This window comes from Protopterus annectens, chromosome 1.part1 (genome assembly GCF_019279795.1).
Source record: "Protopterus annectens isolate FY-2018-M chromosome 1.part1, PAN1.0, whole genome shotgun sequence".
In the NCBI taxonomy this organism is placed as follows: Eukaryota; Metazoa; Chordata; order Ceratodontiformes; family Protopteridae; genus Protopterus; species Protopterus annectens.
In genome coordinates, this window is record NC_056726.1 from 1368906969 (window position 1) to 1368930764 (window position 23796).

Below are 23796 nucleotides of genomic sequence, written 5' to 3' on the forward strand. Positions count from 1 at the left end.
GAGCTGAGCGTAATATACGTGCCGATAGCCAAATGAGGCTTAAAGCAGCATACCCCGTTTGCGCGGAGCTGCGCACCGAGCAAACAAGCTAACCGACGGGCAACGTTGAGCAAGCCGTATCAAAACTGCCTTTACACAGACACACCCCTCAGCATGTCTAGACAGTCATGAAAAATAAAAAGCAGTGGCCAGGTTCGAACCCAGGATACTATACACCATAGTCATGGTACAGAACCACTAAGCCATGACAGCAGTACCTTTGAATGCAATAATAGCTAATATATAGGAATGAATACAAACTAGAGCATGACAATGCAGGTTTACTGAAGTTGATACAATTCCAAAATGGCCAATCACAGATATGTGCGGGAAAAACGGACTATATAAGCCCCATAGGTGGGAATACACAGCATAAACGATTGTAGAACTGACCTGCAGGCAGAATGACAGGAGTAGGAGAGGGTAGTTGCTTTCGAGCACAGAGGTGGGGTGTTGAGGAGTCCAGGTACATGGTCTGGCTCCTAGTCCATAATCATGAGGCCCAACTCATGCAGGGCCAGGTCCTCTGGGGAGCATACAGGGCCGAGGCGTGGGACCGGTTGGCTCATGATCTCACCAGTGCTACAGGGATTCCAAGGACTGGTGAGCAGGTCCGTCACCACCATGCGGACCTGAAGAGATGCAAGCAGGACCAACTGAACCTTTGGATCCAGGAGGCCCGGCAAACACCCAACGCCCCACTACTGAGTAAGTAACATTTAATTATGTATGTAAGAAATTAAACTAGCTGATATTATGGAGATGTGTATTCCAATATTACTTCATTTATATTACAGCTGCAGGTGTCCGTCCTGCTAACCGCAGAGCCTATGGCGATAGGCTGGTGCGGTTGCGCCACCAGGCAGGTCAGTAATCCACTACCAGTAACTGTAAAGAAATATAAAAGTATGACAGTCAGCAAAAGAGTGCAGTGTAGTCAGTAAGGAATAAAATCTGCAAGTAACAGTGTGAAAGTGTATGCAAGTATTGCTTGATTACAAAAGTGTGTTTCAGCCTGTAAGTTTAACCTAAAAATGAAACTGTCTGACATATATTCTGAAATAAAAATACCCTCCCTGTAAGAAAATAGTACACAACCTGCAGCAGGCTAAAAAGTATAGCTGCAGAAGATGATAAAATCACATGTGTGAAATATATCCCTGTGGAAATACTGAAACATGACAGAAGTGAGACTGCTGGAAAGGATTGTAATAACTACTGTTAAAACATGTCAATAAAGCCTAGAAGTACCATCCTGAATAGTAAAATGAAAGCAAGTGAGAGAGTGTGAGAAAGTGTCATGAATCCAGCAATACAGTAGTAATAACCCCTGAATAAAGTATACTGCAGTCAAGACAGAATGAAATGCATGTGAGATTCAAAACCAAACAGCAAAATCTGTTCAAAGTGTTGCTGCATCTGGAATGTGTATCCCAAAATCTGGATATGTTGCTCTCAGTCTGCAATATGCAGATAGGATGATTGTCTGATATACCAAACATCCACACTTGTCTACAGCTATATAAAGCAAATGTAGCAGGATGATGTAGCTGAACAAAGCTAGATATGAATGTGTATGAAGAACCATAAAATGTATATTGATGTTGCAGTAACAGTCCTATCACCAAGTTGAAATAGTTATCATATAGGAAACTGTAGTTAGAACAGTAGTGTGTATATAACTGTAGCTATTAGAAATGTACAGCATATGTATTGTTATTCGAAGGTGTTAATATTACTTTCTTCACCCCACCCTATAACCTCATATAACCCATTCCACGTGAAAATGGTATGTGCAATCACAATTAACACCCCTGGACATTTGTCCTGTTGGGTCATATATATTTGCATGTCCGTTGATGCATCTGCCCTGTTCATACATACACACCTGATGGCCTGTTGCCATCAATTAACCCTGCATGTTGTTGGACTGTGTATTTCTGTTCAAATTATGCATGTGTTATGCACGCTGTTCAATGGTGTGAATATCTGGGTGTTTGGTTAATGGGAATACTAATGCATGCTGTTACAACTAATTGTGAATGGTATTATATGTCACTAACCCAAACTGTCATGACATAATGCAAAACATAGGACGACAGGGAAGGCGGGTTCCAGCGGACCCACCTCTCCCACCTCAGCTGGCGAGTGCACCTGGCACTAGTGCCGAGTCCGGACCCTCCTCCGGTAGCCCTGTGCCACCTGCGGGTGGAAGCGCTGCAGGGGATGGGGCTCGCCCCCCCCCTCTGCAAGTGTGGCCGGAGGAGAACCACCACTCACCCTCCGTAGCATCCGGACTGTGGTGCGTAGGGAGATTCGGGACTCTGTTCTCGAGCCCCTACGCCAGCTCGAGGCACGGGTGGCACAACTAACGGGCATGCCTGTTGCCCCGCCTACACAGCCCCCAGCACAGCCCTGTCCTGGGCAGTGAAGGAACAGTGGCAACTGCCTATGGGTGGGGATATCAGTTCCACTGTTGCCATCTGTGGGCTCATGGGCTCTGGATATCCAAACCTCCATCCCCGTCAATTGCGTAACCCCCCCACATGTGTCATACACCGCCCCTGTATGCGTCTTGTTTGTTTTGTCTGTTTACCTACCCAACCTACCTCCCCAGCTGTACTGACTTCTTTCACCTGACATACCACTCTCACCTGAAAAAAAAAAAAAGGGCACTCTGTACCCACAAAAAAATTACGCCCCATACATAGCTGCCCATTCCGCACACATGTCTACTGGACATGGAACCTATCAATTACAATTGGCTGTACAACAAGTATTATTGTTGTCCTGACACCTCTCTCAGGGGTGGAAGGTTTCAAATGTCACACCAAATTACATACATATGCACAGCTGTTGCTGATGAAGAAATGGGCAGCTATGGGCCTTACCTACATCCCTCCTGCACATCCCAAGCTTGTTTCCCTACTGTCTTACCCTCTTTGTGACCCCTTTTCACCACTTTCCTGTCTCCCCATTTTCTTTTCTTTCAAAGAAAATAGCTGGTGTGCGCAAGAGTAAGCACGTTTAAGCGGTTGTAAGCGGGTGTGCGCAGAGCTAACCGCCAGTGCGCATGCGTGAGCTCTGCGCAAACCAGCGCTAACCCGGTTACAACTGCTTAAAAGTGCCTTAGTCACTTTGATTGACAGGTCCTGTACTCAGTTCAAAAGCAAAATAAAATCCCACTGTGAGTCCCAAACCCAGGACCTTGGAAACAGTAGTCTACATGACTTACCACTAAGCCATGACTCTTATACAAGAACATTGTGCTAAAATAAATATATCATGTAATAGTAGGAATGAATGTAAAGGGAATATAGATGTGTAGTACACAAAACATGCCATTTAGAATTACTATCAAAACTAGTGGATTTCCATAATAGTAGTGTGTGAACAGAAACAGCCATGCTAGTTGGAAGCTAGTAGTAATAATGTCACTATAGCACCTTGCAAGCCACACACATACTCACAGCAGGATAAGCACTGCCCATACCCCACAACCTCTTACAGGAACACATCTGGACCAAGTAATAAAATATGTGGAGCAAAGGCCCAAAACCGGGGACACATTACAAATAATGTTACAACAAACGCAGACAGTTCAGAGAGTAACAGGGTCTGCACTTTGTGGGATGTTTGGAAGGGTATTTCCAAAAAATCTTTTTAAAAAACCCCCCCCCCCCTTTTTTTTTTTTTTTAAATGTTTGGGGGGCCCCCCCAAAAAAAACCCTAAAATTTCTGGAAAAATTTTGAAAAAAACCCCCAGAAAAATGAAAACCTTGCCCCAGAAAAAAAGGGGGTTTTTTTGGGCCCTGAGAATAAATTTTTGGAAACCAAAAAATAATTGGAAAAGGCCCGAAATGTGGAAAAAAAAAGGAGGCTTGCAGCAGGTTTCTGTCACTGCACAGACATCGATGTTCTCCATACTGGGGATGGCCACTATTGGGGTTTACACATCTGGCATTGGTCAGCATTACCCTTATGTTTCTTTCCACTTATGTTTTCTAGGGTGGTGGGTCAGTCTTTTCAGCCTTGCCTACAAAAGGCTCTATGGAGGTGGCAAAGGCCTTATCCAATATCCAGACACCCAGGGTAACAGGTACAAGCCATCCCAAGAACAGCTGTGTGGCTTGTCAAGCATGACATCCCAAGCAGACAGACATTGGATCCCCTTGGAATGACACCAGTAAGTGTGCCACTTGCTATGACTGATCATTCCGTGTTTGTACTGTGGCATTATTCTTGGTAAGGGTAGGATGCTGCAAATGGTGAGTGTCATACCGGCCTGGACTACATAATCAGAGAGCTCATCTATGTCTCTTTTCATGTAGTCTAGGGAGGTACATCTCAGGTCATTCACACCAGCATGGACTATGACTGCATCATATTTCTACTTGCTTTGGAGTGACCTGCATACTTCTGTTATGTGGCATTGTGGCAGCCTACAGGCAGCTTACTGTACCCTTTCCCTTGTTCAGTCTGGTGTGCGGGACAGCAGTGTGTCTGACTATGGAGTTACCTATTACAACTGTATCAGGCATGTTGTTTCTCCTTCTGGCCTGTGACTGTTTGGCACACCAGCTTTGTGTACTATGTGTTGCATGTGCTATGTTTGGAGGTTGTTTGATTGGGTGTCTGCTTTAGAGGCCTCTGTTGGTGTGCTGTGTTTGTAATTTGTGCCTCCGGGAATGTTTTTCTGTGTTTATGTGTTTGGTTTGCAGTTGTGATAGGTCTATGTGGTACTGTGTTTGTGGTATGTGTGGTTACCTTCTCCTCCTGACTTGTTTTGGGAGTACTGAGTTGAGGGAGCTCAGCCTCCAGTTTGGATAGATGGTTGCATCTCTCACATATATTTGTATTTCTTGGGTGGAGTTGGGGGTTGTCTGTGTACTTGGGGCAGGTGTAACATTGCCTCAGGATTCACAGATTCAACTTGTTGTGGCTGGCCTTAGTGGATTGTATGTGTGGACAGATTTTATTGCCATACTACTGATCAGTGATTACTTCATTGTTTATGTTTGCTCTATCATGTAGTAGCTTCCTCATTCTCTTGCATGGTTTGGTTATGGCTGGTGTCCACCATGCCAGATTCCTGCGTGTATGGCATTGTGTCTTGTTTTAATTTAGGATTGCATAATCCAAGCATTCCTGGCAGTGTTCATGGAATGGCTGTATTACAGGTTCTGAGGTGTGGCCCATATTTTGCACCTGCACAGGACCTTTAATGGATTCCACATCAGTTTGGAGGAGTGCAAATATTGCTTTACACATGCTTTCCACTGTGGTTTTCTGGCCAGGGACTTTGGTCAGGATTTGTATATCCAGTGTGATTACTCTATGGTCTGGTTTTACCAGTGAGCAATACACTTCTCATCTTGCCATACCCATGTTGCTGATTATCACATCCAGTATGCTTACCCCTCTTGTGGGAGTGGTACGTTGTTCCTGGGCCTTTTGGTTTATGGATTCTATGAACTTTTGTCCTACACTGTTGGAGCTAGTATATTGCTCCCAGTCTATGTCTGGGTATTTTCAGTCACCCAATATAATGTGGTTTGGAGGACTTGATATATTCATGTATTCCAGCATAGGCCAGGTGCAGTTCCTGATGTTGGGACAGTAGTCTGTAGCAGGCTATAAACTGGTGGGCAGTTTTAGCCACTGTTACTTGACCATGGCCAGTCCATGCTGCTTTTTGTTGTGGTACCAACATGGGGGTGTGGTTATCCTTGACAATTCTTGCTAGTCACCCTCCTTTTGTAGCTTGTTCCATGTTTTGAGGCTGTAGAGCACAGTATGAGGTGTAACCTGGTAGTGTTAGGGTGCTGATGTGAGCCTTGACTCAGTTTTCTGTTACAGCGCAGATATCAACATTCTCCATCCTGGGTGAGTTTAGACTGCATGCATCTTGCTGTTTTGATTTATCCCTTATCTTATTCTTATCCCTTCTGATACCTATGGAGATAGGTTTGTGTTTTGAGCCTTACCTATTCAGGGCACACTGTGGGTAACAACAGCCTTTGCCAGTATCCATACAGCCTGCACTGATAGGTGCATGCCAGTCCTAGCAGGTGGTGCATCATGTCATGCTCAGCATGTCATCCCAGACTGGCACACATTGGATCCCCTTTGACTAACTGCGATACTTCAGTCAATTATTGCACTTGATCATCTCATTGTCATGTTGTGGCATGATGCTTGGTGAGGGTAGGATGTTAGTCAGGGTCCTCAGGTGTGCATATAGTACATGGTGTTACATTACTTAACACATAGCATTCATGCCTCAGGTGGTGCTGCAGGGCTGCCTCTGTTGGATGCATATTACACTTCCCTGTACATGTTTGAGAGCAGGTTGTATCATGTTAGGCATCCCTGTTACTATATGAGTGAGTCAGAGAGGGTATCATTCCCAGGGTTCCTACTGAGCCAGTGTATGTGCTATGCTTGCCTCTTTGCCAAGGCCAGGGCATACTGGGCACGCCTCCTTCTGCCTACTGGGGCAGGCTCAGGTTGTTCCTCCTCCGAGTCACGCTCTGCCTGTGATGGCCTTGGCAATGCTGGGGGGCTGTTTGGCCCGCCCTATGCTGGTCCTGCTGCAGCTGTTTTCGCAAGATCATATTATGTAGCATAGCACATACCATGACAATTTGGGTACATGTAGTTGGTGTGTACTGCAAGGCTCCACCAGATGTGTCCAGACACCGGAACCGTGACTTGAGCAGCCCAAACACACGCTCTATTACATTACGTGTTTGTGCGTGTGCCTCATTATGGCGTTCCTGTTCAGGTGTGTGTGCGTTTTTGATGGGTGTCATCAGCCACGGCTCCAGTGCATAACCTGCATCCCCCACTAGGTGTCCGTGTGGGATGTCCCCATTGGGAAATATCTGGTACAGCTGCGTCAAATGCCAGGTGTGGGAATCATGGTAGCTCCCAGGACAGCCAGCACACACATTCATTATTATGCCCTGGGCATCACACACGACCTGGCAGTTGATGGAGGGAAGCCCCTTTCGGTTGATGTATGCCTACCCCCCCTCACCAGCTGGTGCTTGATGCATATGTGCCTTTTTTCCCCCCTTCTTCACGTTAATCTTTGTATGCTATACTAACTCTATAAATAATTTACTTTCTCTCCATTTGCCTTAATTCTTCACGTTAATCTTCTTCTTTCTGTTGCATTGTCATTACTTGTATTGACTTTATTGATACGTACAGACTAGATTGTAATGCTGTGTCATTTATTAATTATATTAAGCAAAGTCTATGTGATAATATACTTCTTTCTCAGTGTCATGTATGTCTTGAAAAGGAGTCTTGAATGGACCAGTCAGACGTTCTGGATCAATAAGTGCAAATAACCAAATGCTAATAAAGAAAATGAAAGAAGATTGATGTGCAAAAGCTGCAATGCTAAATGGATGGATGTGACGCAGTGCTAATAGTGGGGATATTTCTGTTTGTCTTCAGATATTATAATAATTATTGATCATTTAATGCCTGAATTTGGAAGTTAGGAATAAGTGGGGATGTAGGAATTGTTTAGATGTTGTACAATGCTAATTGATTATTTTTAATACAGAGGATATACACTATATGAATATAATGTGCAAGTTTTTGAATTTAGTTTTTCATTCACCTATTCGTGTATTATTTAGTTATCAGAGTGATATTTGAAATGTTAATATAGTAGAATTGTGTACTAACACAATGCAAGTAGTTAGTAAACTTTAATGCGGATAGAGTTGGTTCTCCGGTTCGATTCTCAGCAAGGGTGCCTTCTGTGGGAAGTCTGCATGTCCACCCTGTGTTTGCATGTGTTTCCTCCCAGTGATCTGGTTTCTTCCCATATTCCAAAGAAATGCAGTAGGTGGATTGGACACTCTAAATTGGGCATAGGTGTGTGTGACTGTATGTGTGAATGTGTGATGTGGTAGAATTACTGCAACAGGGCTAGCCACTTGGCGATGTAAACCTTGGCTCTAGATTGTCACTGTTGAAGTGACACCTCAACCCCATGTGCAAAAAATGGGAAAAGCGGTTGTGGATGGATGGATGGATTGTAGTAAATAGTGTAAGTTGGTCTTGGGGAGTTGGAGGGTTTATATATAACAAGTAGGTGTTAGGTATTATTAATATTTAAATCAAAGATACATTAATAAAGTGTGATAGGAGCACAGGATCTCAACAATGAAATACAGTTCACCATATGATCATAATCTGGTCATAATGGGGAAACTGAAATTGAGATTAATGCACTATATGATGTGAATATAAATTGGAACAGAAAACTATGCAATGTGGTGTTGGAAAAAGAGTGTTATTTTGGTACATATTCAAACACTATGCTCCGCGCGTAGGCACTGCATGGTCAGAATGAACCATACAAAAACCACAGTAGGCCAGCAGAAAAGTGAATCGAAGTAAAAAATAGACGAAAACCCTGAGGGTTACAGAACAAACATGACTTTATAAACCAGACCGGTTTCGGCAAAAAATGCCTTCTTCAGTGATACTTAGTCAAAACAGTAAATGTTCAAAGTCATGAATATTTATAGACTCATACAACCAATGAAAAAACTACCCAACCCATAAAGGAAATGGTATATTCCTAGTCCTTAAACAGCAATACGCAAAACTAAATCATAAAAATTAAACTGAAAACTCATAATAATAAGAATAAATGTGACAGCATGAAAAATAGCTTTTGGCATTGAGTAATAAATAATGAAAAGCCAATAGACTTCCTAAATAGAATAGGCTAAGTTTCCTGCGAACATGCAGATAGATTACATGGTGCAAAAACATAAAAATGTCTATATTCATCTTGACAAGGCCAAGATAAGCTACATAAAGATGATACGGACATATTATTATTAACATCACATAATAAACTAACTTAATGCAAAACCTTAGCATTAATGTATAAAGAACACGTATAATTAATTATAATAATATACCACAAGATTGAAATGGTTCCTCATGAAAACTCTTTGTAATTTTAGATCAACTTATAGTTTTAATAATAATAACCATTATCCATGTTCCTCACTCAACATCTCAAACCTCTATTGAGCTTTGTGAGGGCAAGATTACAAGATACAACACAATTTTTGCAAATCATTCAGGACACGCAGCTGGAACCTGCTTGGCTCATGTGTTCATTAGATGTCAAAGCCTTATATACGAGTATTCACATTTATTCTTAAGAAGGAATCAATGATGTGAAGACAAAAGAACAACTTATGGTTCAGGATCCAACCTGACAGTACCTGTATCTCTTGCCCAAAATTCATAAAAATTTGAATAGACCCCCAGGAAGACCAATTGTTTCAGGACAGGGATTTTTGACTGAACCCATTTCTGCCTTTTTGACATACTATCTAAAGCCATTATTATCAGGGGTCAGGGCAAGAGTTAGGGATAACACAGAGTTTTTACAAATTATTCAGGACTAACAATTGGAACCTAATTGGCTTATATGTACACTTGATGTTAAATCCTTATATGCCAGTATTCCTCATTGGGCGAGATTACTTGCTTTAGAATACTGGTTAAATAAAGCTAATTTATATGCACCGGGATTTAACACTCTCCTCACATGTCTTGCAGAACATGTATTGACTAAGAATGTCTTCTATTTCAAGGGGGAATGCTACTGGTAACAGCAAGGAACAGCTATGGGGGCCTCTTTTGCCCCAATTTATGCTGACCTCTTTATGGGGTATGTGGAAGATCAGATTATATATGATGTCATGCATAACATTTAACTCTCAGAGATGGATATATGGAGACGTTTCTAAGATGATTGTTGGTTGGTTTGGTGTGGGGGTGTGGACTATCAGAATTTTTGGGATATCTCAATTGTAATTGGTGGGGGATTGAGTTTATGTTAATTATCACAGTAAAGAGATTAATTTCCTGGATGTCAATATTTCGAGACAGGGGGATGGTACGCTTAAGACGTCAGTATACAGGAAATACCCACAATACAATAATTTATTATATGCAACTAGTTTACACCCCACACATACCATCAACAATATTCCTAAATCACAGTTTATGAGAATTAGAAGAATATGTTCTGCAGACATGGAATTTCATAATGCTAGGCATGATCTTGTGGGTAGATTTATTAATAGGGGATATAAGAAATCAACAGTACAAAAGGCCAGTGATTGGGCGACCAATTGTGAGAGATCTAGTTTATTAAATTATAAAGCTAAAACCAAAAAGGATGGATCAGGAACCATGAGGTTGTTTACTACATTTGGCAGTAACACACATTTATTGCAGGATGTAGTGAACAAACATTGGAATATTCTTCAGACCAATACAGATTTGGATCAATGTTTGTCTAACAGATGACAATTTTCTTTCAGAAGGGGAAGAACACTCACTTCCTATTTTGAGCATTATAAGAAAACTTTTTTGGATTATGTGAACCAACAACTAACCATATTGGGGTATAGGCTTGTTGGGTCACATCCTTGTGGACATTGTAGTTTGTGCAAACATATGTTTAAAACTTCATCTTTTAGCAGTAAAAATACTGGTCAAATTTTTGATATATCATTTTTTGGGAATTGTAGCTCTAACTGGGTTGCCTATTTGGCTAGTTGCCAATGTTCTGCCTTTTATGTAGGGCAGACTTCTTGGCACCTAAGAAGTCGTATTTCAGAACATTTGAGTGATTTACGTCTTAAAAAAATGACCAATGCATTGTATAGACATTGTCAGTTACACAGAACTGCTTAGTTTAGATTTGTCATTATTGACCAAGTAAAAGGTAATAGATCTATGAAGCAAGGTTGGCACACCATACTAACTCAAAAGGAAAGAAAATGGATTATTAAGTTGGGTGCCCTATTTCATCCTGGACTAAATGACAAGTTATGAGGGTCATTTCTCTTTTTATTAAGGACCCTAATTGGTAATTCCACAAATAAATATATGATATGAATGGAAGTTTGAATATAGCATCTGATATTATATTTAAAATGTTTATTCTGGCTGATATTTGTATGTGTTTTGAGGCTGGAATGGATTAATGTGGGAAGGGATGTCACAACTGGGGATGCACATTGTGTATAAAAACTGTCCCTGCATTATGTATGTTTTATCACTGAAGAAGGTTTGTTACCGAAACCGGTCTGAAGGGAAAGGAATAAAACCTTAATTGCCTCTGAGTGCTGGCTTTTTCTTTTTCAATTTAAGAGGTACCATTGTACAGTAACTCAGAGCAAATCTGGGTATTGCCATAGAGGTTCTTGATATAGTTATAGAAGGCGTTTTGATTGTTTGTAGTGTCTGCCGCAATTCTGCCTTCATAGCTGGCTTTAGAGGATTTGATGAGGGATCTTTTTGTTGAGGCTAATAACGGAGTTTTTCCAGTTTTGGGCAACAGTTTCTTCCTTCTGTTGTAGAGTTTATTAATGGCAGGGGACCGCCAGATTGGCTTTCTTTTTTTGGAGGAGAATGGTTCTGTTGGGTATGGCTAGTTCCATGTATTTATGTACATGTTCATACAGTGCATTGGTGTATGATTTGGCAGTCATGCAGCTATTTTCCATTGGCATGTGTGCCATGAAATTAGCCACCTCTGTTTTTAGGAGTCCAAAGTCAGCTTTTGAGAAGTTTTTCAAGGTTGTTACCTTTGCGTGTGGTGTGGGAGAGATATGGATTTTCATGGTGATTAGTTTATGGTCAGATCTGACCAGTGAGGGATTGACTATTGGTGTTGAGCAATGGTCAACCATGTTAGTAATAACCAGGTCAAAGATATTGCTTCCTCTAGTGGAGGTCAGAATGAGCTGGTCCAGGGCATTGGAACTGATAAATTCCAGGAAGCTTTGGGCCAGTGTATTTGTGCTTGAGTAGTTTTCCCAGTTGATAGAGGGATAGTTGAAGTCTCCTAGTATAACAGTGTTGGATTGGACCTTGATAGATTCCAGGGTGCTTAGGAACATGGAGTGTGAGTCTAGGGACATGGTTGAGGACCTATAGCGGACCTGGATTGCCATCTTACCCAGTGTTAGTTGTACCTGAAGTATCTCAGATGTGTTATGCTGGGTTACTAGTCTGGAGGTGTTCATATCCTTTATGGATAAAGGGACACCACTGCCTTTGGAGCTTTGGTCCATGTTTCAGGGCCGAAAGTTGTGGAATGAGTTATAGCCTGGTAGCGCAGAGGTGCTTCCTGATGCTTTAAACCAGGTCTCTGCTACAGCACAAATGTCGATGTTATCCATTTTGAGGAGTGCTTCAAGTGAGTGCATCTTGAGATTTAGACTTCTAGCACTAAAGCCTTCAACTGATACATCAATTTTTCTATTGTTGATCAAGTATTAAATCTCAGAAATGCAAAATGTATTAAGAACTAGAATGACATTAATTCATTACCAACCCATATGTAAAAACAAAAACAAAAACAAAGGTAGAAAGGTAAAACCATCCAAGCAATTTATTGTGAGCACTTTCGTAAAAAATTCTTATGTACTTCCTCAGACATTATTACCCAGCTAACCATACCTTAAAAAAGACTATGAAAAAAGATAATGAATTAATCATTAACTTAATCAAACATGAACAAGACACTGTTTAAAAGCATTCTCAAATTCCTATTGAATACATAACCATTCAATTACAAAAAATGAGAACAACTAATATTATGTAGAAAATTCACTTCATACTACTTTTTCCCTTGGGACCTGCCTGGGTGGATACATTCAATATACTAAGGTCACCTACCTCATCCACACATTTTGCTTAGGCAATATACTGCTCTGCTGCCTCAAATCCCACTTGGACATTGGAACAAGTCTCCCAGAGGATACTAAGAAAGTATGTGTGTGTGATAATACTTGGGCCTCCACTGATTAGAACTCTATGTATTTGTTAGTTATTCAAGCTATCTCCCTGCCAGGACAGCCAGCAGCCTAGACACTTCTCTTTTCTCCCATCCACTTCTCTCCCATCTCTTCCCTGGGTTTCACCAGCTCTTCCTTATTTTATCCCACTCAGCCCCTAGACCTACCTAGTTGGCCTAGTGCATTCTCTGCATTGACCTCTAGAGGGCGTCCCCTCCCCACTGTCATTACTTTTCTCTCACTTATTTCTTGCTTTACTCTGCCAATATCTTCATTCTTACTTTCCCATCCATATTATATATAGTATTCCTTACTTACCCTGCCACTACTTACTCTCCTCTAATCTTTGCTCCACTGATAGGCTCTCGATCCTCTCCTGGTTTCTTCCCGCTCCGTTAAGCCCTATCTCTCCACTCAGCCTCCCTACCCTGCCCCAAATCTCACCCGCCCCAGTGCATCTAGCTATATCCCTCTTGTTTCCACACCCACATTTTCTCTAGACCAATCACCCTCCAACACCGTGTCACACCCCATCAGCCTATTATCCAATTTCAAACCACTCCCACAGGCACTACACTTCAATACATCCCACTTCTAACACACTCACTTGCCTATCTACCTCTCTTACTACACTACTTTAGTTAAATCCTTCTTATCCCTTGCACTATACCATATATATTGACAATTGCAACACTCAATTTCTAGTAACCTTCTCAACATGCCTACATACCCTTATTCCATCCTATGTCTTCTATCACTTTCTCTTAAACTATCATACCTGTATCACCTCACCCAACCTGTTATTTCTTACCACCCACAACTTTACCACACTACTTACCACCTGAATACCCCACTCCCACAATCACACTATCCCATCTCTCCCATCTTCACCCAATAACACAGCTCCTCACCTTCTCATTTAAACTTCTCACCCTCAGAAATACTCTATCCCACAACAAATAAACACCCCTTAATCATCTCAGATGACCCAAACCATCTTAATACTCTAATCAACTATCTTTCAAACCCCATCTTCCATCTCTTTATCTGCCTATTATCTGGTGATGTTCACTAACCCCTCCTCCTCCTCCTCCCCACACAAGCCTATATACTTTACTTCTCTAAACTCACAAAGTATAGTGAATAAAGTCCCCACCCTCCATGGCTCACACATAACAAACCTGATATACTATCTATTTCAGAAACTTGGTTAAAGCCCTCCATAAGAGATTCTGAAATAACTCCACCCAGCTACTCAATCATTAGAAAAGACAGGACCCAAAAGAAAGGAGGTGGAGTTGCCCTCCTTTATTCCTCCTCCTTGCTAGTTACCCCATATAACAAACCTACCCCAACATTTAACAATGCTGAATTACTCCTCTCTCTCCTCCAAATTAATAAACACAAAAGCATTTGCCTAGCATCCCTCTACATTCCTCCAGGTGACAATATTTCTACACTTGAAAACATCCTCTCCTGGCTCTCTGATAATATTAACAATGAAACCATAATTCTTGGAGATGTCAATAATAAATCCAGTCTCCAACCAACCCTCTTAACATCAATCTATACAACTTCTCCCAGCTAATCAACACCATAACTCACCCTTCTAAAGACCCCTCCAGTGGCACCATCCTTGACTGGGTTCTAGTGTCACACCCCCACTATTATACAAGCAGTGCTACTCTTCCCGACCCTCTTGGTGATCACCTGCCCACTTTCACCCACCGACTCCCCTGCATCTCTAATCACACCCACAACTACATCACTACCCAATGACAAATACTTTAACCCTTCAATTTTCATTGATTCCTGAAAACTATCAATTGGAACAACTTAAAACACTGCCCTAGAAGAAGCTGTTTCCTTTTAACTCCACATTTCTAGGAATTCTTGATTCCCAAGCCCCTCTAAGAACAAAAAGAATAAAAACTAACTCAGCCCCCTGGCTAACCAAAACTACTCTCTCTACCATGAGGCTTAGAGACAAAGCCTGGGGACTCTATCTGAGAAACAAGACACCAGACAAACATATTGCATATAAAACCCTTCGTAATAAAGTAAAAAAGCTAATAATCTCTGATAGACAAACATACTTCCTCACACTCCAGAACAACAATAAAACCAACCCCAAAGATTCTGGAAGGAATTTCCACCCTCCTCAACCCCAGCAAACCACCCACCCCTACCCCAGACCCAAACATCCAAGACCTAGACTTAGCTATTCAGTTTAACTCCTTTTCATCGACTCTATTAGTAAACTCACCTCTTCCTTCTCATCCTCCCCACCATCCAACACACCCCTCCTCCTACCACAATCAACCCTACCCCATCTCCACTTCACATGACCCATCTTCCACCTCTTCCACTACTATTACTTCCCCATCAACTGAACCCTTCTCAAACTCGCCATCTCCACTTCCTCTTTTCACTTTAAAACCTGTATCTACTACCACTATTAAGAAACTCCTCCAGAAATTAAAGCCATGTACTAATGCCCTGATAACATTCCCTCTTATTTCCTACACATAGCTGCAGATGCCATTGCCTATCCCATTAGCATTCTAATAAACCGTTCCATCCAAGAATGCACCGTGCCTACATTGTGGAAGCAAGCATTCATTATCCCCTTCATAAAGGAGGCAACAACTGCAACATCAATAATTTTCGTCCTATTGCTATTCTATCCCCATTTCAAAACTTCTGGAAAAGTGTGTTCACCTCCAACTCTTGCCACATCTCTTAGATAACAACCTGCTAACCCCTACTCAACATGGATTCAGGCCAAACCATAGTACCATGACTGCCCTCTTATCCTTTCTTGAGACTGTCAATAAAGCACGTGATACTGGACACATTGTCTCTACCCTACTTCTTGACCTATCCAAGGCCTTTGACACCATCTCACACAACCTGCTTTTAACTAAACTATCAAAACTCAACCTCTCTCTTCCATAAATTGGTTTTCTAGCTATCTGTCAAATAGACACCAAGCAGTCAGATGGAAGAAGGCTACCTTCGCATTCATTAGCACCCCCACTGGTGTTCCCCAAGGATCTATTCTGGGCCCCCTCCTCTTCAATATATTTGTCAATGACTTTCATCAATCTATCCCTTTTGCAAACATCATTCAATATGCAGATGACTCTACAATTATCTGCTCTGCCATCTCCCCCTCACTGCTCCAAAAACTTACTCAGCAAGCCTTTTCAATAACTGAACACTGGATGAAAATAAACCACTTAGCACTCAATGCCTCCAAAACAAAACTTATGGTTTTCACCCCTCCTTCAATACCAACTCCTTCACAATTACCAGCCTAAATAACACACCCCTAGATCTAGTCTCTGAAACTAAGCTATTAGGAGTACTAATTGACAATAGACTTAGTTACAATTCCCATCTACTACTAAATATAAAAAAAACCCATCAAAAACTAGGCATGCTCTACCGTCAGAACCAATACCTTACAAATTCCTCCAAAATCTTTTCTCATTCCCTCCCTTCTCTATGGTGCTCCATTACTGACTAATCTTCAGGCCTCCTAAAAAACAACTTTCTTCCTGCTATAACAAAATAGCCAAATTCGCTAACAGCCACAGGTCCTCAACCCACCATTGTTCTTCCCTTCAAAAATTAAACTGGCTTGAATTACCAAACCAGCTTACATATATTCAGTTGACTTTCGCTCATAAGCTCATTTCCAGTCCTTCTCTTTGTCCCTCCCTGTCTTCTGCCTTCAGAATGCACCTACCAAACAGAGTCTTAAGGTCTAACAACCAAAATCTATTAATAGTACACAAACCATGTCATCCTACAGGCAAACACTTACTATCTTTTAACCTTGCCCGACTATGGAACTCACTTCCTCCATCCATTCGTACTATTACTAACAAATACATGTTCAAAAAATCACTTCATACATATCTAATATCCCAGTGGGATTGTTCTTGCTCCCTCCCCTCTTAGATCTGTAACATTCCATCTCCCCTCACACTCATCCTACTAAAGCTTATGTTTCCACACTATAGTTATTTAACAAAGACCCTCTGAGCTTCTTCTTCAATAACTCCCCTGATTGCATATCTCAATACTGTTCTTATTTCTGAATGTTTCTCAAATTTATGCCTAAATGTATTAATGTTTTACCTCTACTGTGTATAATTGTCTAGTAGTTATAGCATCTACTTAATTCTGTCTTTATCACAGTTTTTCTCCCCATCTTTGAATGTTTTCTCAAATTCAAGCCTAAATGTATTAACTTTTATCTCTACTCTGTATAATTATCTTGTAGTTAATGTATGTACCTAATTTTTGTCTATATTGGAGCTTTTCTCCCCAGGACTCCATTGAAAATGGGTTCTTTTGGCCCAATGGACTATCCTGGTAAACCAACTGCAAATAAATAAATAAATAAATAAATAAATAAGTATTATATATATATCTATGTATATCCAAAAAAATTTTTACCAAAAAAAATATATACAATAAAATATTACATTAAATATGTTTCACCTATCTAATGCCTTTAATTTTAACAGGCATTTGATGGAACATGCTTCATTTAATCCAGGATAAATATATGCATTAATTTGCAATTGCCACATTAATTCACGTTCCTCGAGTTTAAGCTGCCATGGGCCACCTCGAAGATTTTTACATGCATGATCAACAACAGTAAATTGAAAGCTATGAGACTGAAACTCATCTATGTGCCTAGCCAGGGCATTAGTACTGATATTCCTGGCAATATTATAAAGATGTTCATATATACATTGTTTAAATGAATGCTCAGTTTTTCCTAAATAAAAAGCTGAGCATTGACAGCAAGTAGCCAAATGCCTTGGCTATCACAAGTAAATTGACCCTTGATAAAATATTTAGTCCCCTGGATAAATGCAAATGTCGCAGTCTGGACATGCTTACAATAATTACAATGTCCACAATTGAACATTCCCTGAGCATGTCTATATGTGACGCTAGGGGCTTCAAATAACATTTTTAAATTTGGACCACGTTTAAAAGTTACCAGGGGCCTCATCCCTACAAGGTTCATAATCATGTGATCCTCTAAAATAAGATCCCAATTGTTGACCAAAATATTCCTAAATTCACATGCCTTGGTAAAATATTGGGACAAAAAGCTAGTGGTATAACTTTGCCTTCTATTATCATGTATATCTTGGTCATTAAGTGGTAAATTTGGTGAACTCAAGGGTTTTCCGTCTAAAATGTGACCTCTTGACATAATTGGTTTAAAATACCCTACCGCTCCCTTTAATTTGACCTCACCGATAAGGTGGTCAATAAGGGAAACTGGATAACCACGATTAATAAACATCATTTTCAAATTCTGACATTCTCCCAAAAAGTCCTCATCACTAGAAGTCATTCTAGAAGCTCTGACTAACTGACCTTTAACCACAGCCCTCTTTTTGTGGTATCGATGATTACTTTGAAAATGCAAGAAAGAATTGCAATATGTAGATTGTCTGTGAATATGTGTTGCAAACCTATTAAACCTTACATCCTTACAGAGATTAATGTCTAAAAAGGCAATACTCTGATAATTAAATTGGAAAGTAAATTCCAAAAAATTCGTAAAGGATGTCATAGTCTCAACCAAATGGTCTGCCACACTTACATCACCTTTAAGAATGAAAAACATATCATCCTGGTACCTAGTATACCAAGCAACTTTTTCTTTGAAAATTGAATTTTGAAATAAAAATGTCCTCTCCCAAAAGGCCATGACGGCACTGGCAAAACTGCCACCACACGGGGAGCCCATGGCCACCCCTGATTTTTGGAGAAAATACTCTCCTTTAAACATGAAAAAATTATTGCTTAAAACAATTTATAGTAATGCAATAATGAGGTCTATCTCTTTACCTCCTACTTGTTTAAGCAGAAGAAATTCCCTTACCCAATCTAACCCAAGATCTTGAGGAATGACTGTATATAAATCTTTAATGTCTACATTCAAAAAGTTATATGATGGATCAAATGATAATTATTCAAATTTTCTAAAAAGTGCCAAGAGTCACAGCAGATTTGTAATTCTGACTGTAAAGGCAGTTTTAACTTAGAGTCTACCCACTTAGCACAAGCATATGTAATAGAATTGCGTCCATCAATTATAGGCCATAGGGGAGGATCACTTAAATGTTTGTGCAATTTTGGTGTGCCAAAAATAACTGGTATCAATGGTGCTGGCATACTTAGATACTGATAAGTATCTATAGAAATAGAATCTTCTATGAACAAGTTGCTTAAAAATGTTCTAATGCATTGATATGATTGATTCAGCTGTTTAAAGAAACCTTTTCATAATTAGAACTAGACAACATACTATGTATTCTTCTACTATATTCAGCCTCATCCATGAAAATGATGCCACCACCTTTATCAGGCTGCATTACTCGGACGTTATGTGCTTTAACATAATCAATAAAGTCCCTTTCCACTTTTGAAATGTTATAACTCTGACCTGAATAGTTTTGGTTATTAATAAGAGCTCTAAAATGCATTTCACTTATTTTCTCAAATAAGGCTAAAGTCCCCTGTAATGGGGGATTAAATACACTAGATACTCGCTCATTTGTTACTATACTGGTGTTATTACCAAACATGACATTTAAATTCAGCTTATACACAAACAACTTTAAATTACAAATGGTTTTAGCCAAGTTAGGTTTAAAACTCGGCACAAAATTGAATCCTTTACCAAAAAACTCAATCATTTGTTGTGGAATTACTAACTCATATGAAGCATTGCAATCACAATTATTCTGAGTAATGCAATGTAATATATAATAAAGATTCTGGAATGATTTCTGATGTAATTCAAAGAATATGATTAAACCACATTCATATGGCTGACTAATTGGATCGTTCTATCATTGTCTGATAACCTACTTAATGTAGTTCAGTGTTGGGGGTAGAAACTATGAAAGCACTCAGTCATAAAAGGCAAAGTGACTTATAATATCCTAAAATGGACACTATGTCAGAGGGTGCACCAACACACCCACATGCTTTCTCACACACACACACACACAACACACACACACACACACACACACACACACACACACACACACACACACACACACACACACACACACAAACAATAACAATTAGGGGATATCTACTGGGTGTCTTTTTACTGAAGCTACATCATATTTCAACTACATATATGACCATATGAAGAATGTACAGACTCTGAACAAATAATGACCCATCTGAGGACTGAACTGGAAAACCAACAGCTCTGAGGCATCAACACTAGCACTACACCATTGTGTTTGTGTCAACCTATTCCTAACTAATGATCTGAGTAATTAGGAATGTTCTTAGAGATCCATGTGATATAACTGAAGTAAACAGGTTATATTACTGTGCAGCTAAATTAATAACTTATAAAGTTCTACGAAAAAAACACAGGGTGGTGAGGGAAAGGAAGGGGAGAACATGAATGCCATTATGGAAATATCGAATAGAGAAAATTATAAAGCAATTAAGACAAGAAGTGTCACTGTTAGAAGACTATAGAAGAGGGACTAGATCAACAAAAATACTAATAAAGACAGATGTGATAAAACAATGCACAATATTAGAAGTGACCAGGATCTATTATGCACTTTCGCAAATAACAAACTAAAAATTCCAGCACAGGTGGGAAAGCTTAGAAGATACGAAGATAAATATAAAGGAAAAGTGCAAAATAAGCAATTTATTGATGACCCTGTGGCAGAGTTAAAGATAAGATTTGCACTGGGTGTGACGAGGGTAGACAGGATTAGAAATAAGTATATTAGACGGTCAGCCCAGGTTGGAAGGTTTGGAGACAATGCCAGGGAGGCAAGATTGTACATGTGCAGAGGAGGGATGCTGAGTATATTGGGAAAAAGATGCTAAAGATGAAGTTACCAGGTAACAGGAAAATAGGAAGGCCTAAGATAGGGTTTATGGATGTGTTGAGAGAGGACATGCAGGTGGTTGGTGTGACAGAGCAAGATGCAGAGGACAGGAAGAAATGGAAACAGATGATCCGCTGTGGCGACCCCTAATGGGAACAGACAAAAGAAGATGATGATGATGATGATTGATGACCCAAAAAGATTTTATAGAAACTGGTAAATAAGGTAACAGGAATTGAAAGACTGCCAAAAAAGAATAAATAGATACATTTTGGAGAAGTATCTATGAAGATCCTGTGGAACATAAGAAAGATGCTAAATAGATAGAAGAATTAAAAGAAAGAATACAAAGTTTAAAGGTACATGATATGAAATGGGATGAAGTAACAGCTAGAGAGGTTGAAAGAAAGATGAGAAAAGGCTCTAAATGGAAAACTCCAGGCCCTGATGCAGTACCTAACTTCTGGTTAAAAGTATGAGCATCTTTGCACGAAGATTTAGCCATGAGTAAGAACTATTTATATGCACACCCAGAACAGACAACAACCTGGCTAACAACAGGAAAAACAATGCTCCTACTTAAGAGTTAACCTGCAAGCTAGCCTAAAAATTATAGACCAATAACTTGTCTTCTGACAACATATAAACTGTACATGGGAATTGATGTCAACAGAGTTTATAGTCATTTAGAAGAGCACTCAATTATGGCAATAGAACAAACGGGCAATAAAAGAAAGTCATATGGAACAAAGAATCATTTGTTGTTAAATAAAGTCATAGTGGAGAACTGTAAAAAGGGGAATAACCTAAGTATGGCATGGATTGACTACAAAAATGCATTTGATAGCATCCCTCATTCATGGATAAAAGAATGGTTAAAAATAAGATACACCCCACACTGATCAATTACATTACAGTGACCTTGAAACAGTGGCAGACCACTTTGCAATTAAGCTGTGATAAAGGACAAATTGTTATCCCAGGGATAAAAATTCAAAGTGGGATATTCCAGGGTGACTCTTTGTCACCCTTACTATTCTGCCTTGCCCCTTAATCCATTAAGCTGTTTACTCAACAGTTTAGGCCGTGGCTATAATCTGGCTCCTAGAAAGCAACAAAGTGTAAAGACTTCTCGCCTTCTCTTTGTCAGATATTTAAAACTGTATAGCTCATCAGATGAGGAACTGAAAGCACAACTGCAAGTTGTCAAAACTTTTTCAGGTGATATAAGAATGTCATTTTGTCTTGATAAATGTGCAAAAGCAACCTTTAAAGCAAGAAAACCGCAACACCAGGAAAACATCGGTTTGGGACAAGACTGTGATATAAAAGAACTTGAGCAATAAGGAGTGTATAAATATTTGGGAATTGATGAAGGATCAACAATAAAGCATGAACAAATGTGAATAAAACTTAGTAAGGAATTCTTCAGAAGACTTAAATTAATACTGAAAACAGCACTGACATCTAGGAACAAAATCCAAGCTATAAACCAATTTGCGCTTCTTGTCCTAACTTACAGTTTTGGAGTGAATGACTGGCCCCAATACATGCTGGATAGATTAGATAGGAAAACAAGAAGGATGCTTCATGCTCACTAAATGATTTATAAAAATCAGTGCATACCAAGATTATATATTTCCCGTTCTGAAGGAGGGCTGGGCCTCCTTGAAATTGATTATATGCATAGATCTGCAATCGCAGGACTCCACACATATCTGCTGACCTCACAAGACCCAAATGTAGTGAAAGCTTTGAAACACAAGGAGAATAAATCTAAGATGACTTCTCTGCTTAATCTAGCAGAATCTTATTGGCTTCAAGTAGGAATGAAAATCAAACCGGAAGTAGATAAAAATCAGGCAGCAACTGAATGTGCCAAAAAACAAAAGAAAGAATATAAGTGAAGGATCAGATGAGAGGACAAGAAATGTGGAAAAAGCATAAATATAGTTGCAAGTATAGAAAACTTCTGGAAGAACCTCATGTTGATCAGGAACAAACACAGGAATGGTTAAGGAGATGCAGATTCAAACCAAGAGATGAAAGATTATTATTGGTGGTCCAAGACAGTGGGCTGCATACACATTGGTTTATAAAGTCCATTGAACATGTGGGAGAAACAGACAAATGTAGGGTTTTGTAAAAACGAATCGGAAACAGTTGCACACTTCATTGCTGGTTGCGACATACTAATGACAGAAGGACTGTATACTGAAAAGCATGATAATGTGGCAAGACTGTTGCACTGGGGATTGTGCAAACATGGTACTGAAGTGGCCAAAAAGCACTGGAAACATGAGCCACAAAGCATCATAGAAAATGAAGAAGTCTACATCACATGGGATCATCCATTACCAACAGTCCAAAAGATAGATGCTAGAAAACTGGATATAGTGGTTCAAGAAAAGAAGACAAGAGTAGCATTGATCATTGAAATCACCACACCCAGTGAGTACAGTGTTTTGTGTACAGAGAGACACAAAGTCATAAAATATCAGGATCTGCAGGCAGAAACAAGAGCAATGTGGAAGAAAGATACCCAGACAGTTCCAATAGCAATAGGAGCAACGGGTCCTATAAAAAAGAATCTACAATCATGCTTAGATATGTTACCAATCCATGTAACTCCATATGAACTGCAGAAGGAGTCATTACTGGGCACATTGCGGGTGCTGCGAAGAGCACTACTGGCTGGCATCAAAGATTGAAACAAGACTAATTTCATGAACTTTACTTATACTTTCACTTAGGAATGAGGTCCATTCCAGTCATGGTATTAGAAACCCAAAAGACTTGGAGAAATTTTAAAAAAATGTGTTTCTGCTACCCTATGTCTAACTAATGATCTGAGGCAGCAGCAGTAACACCACACCATTGTGTTTGTGTTACCATATGCATGACTAACGATCTGAGGCAGCAGAACTAACACCACACCATTGTGTTTGTGTTACCATATGCATGAC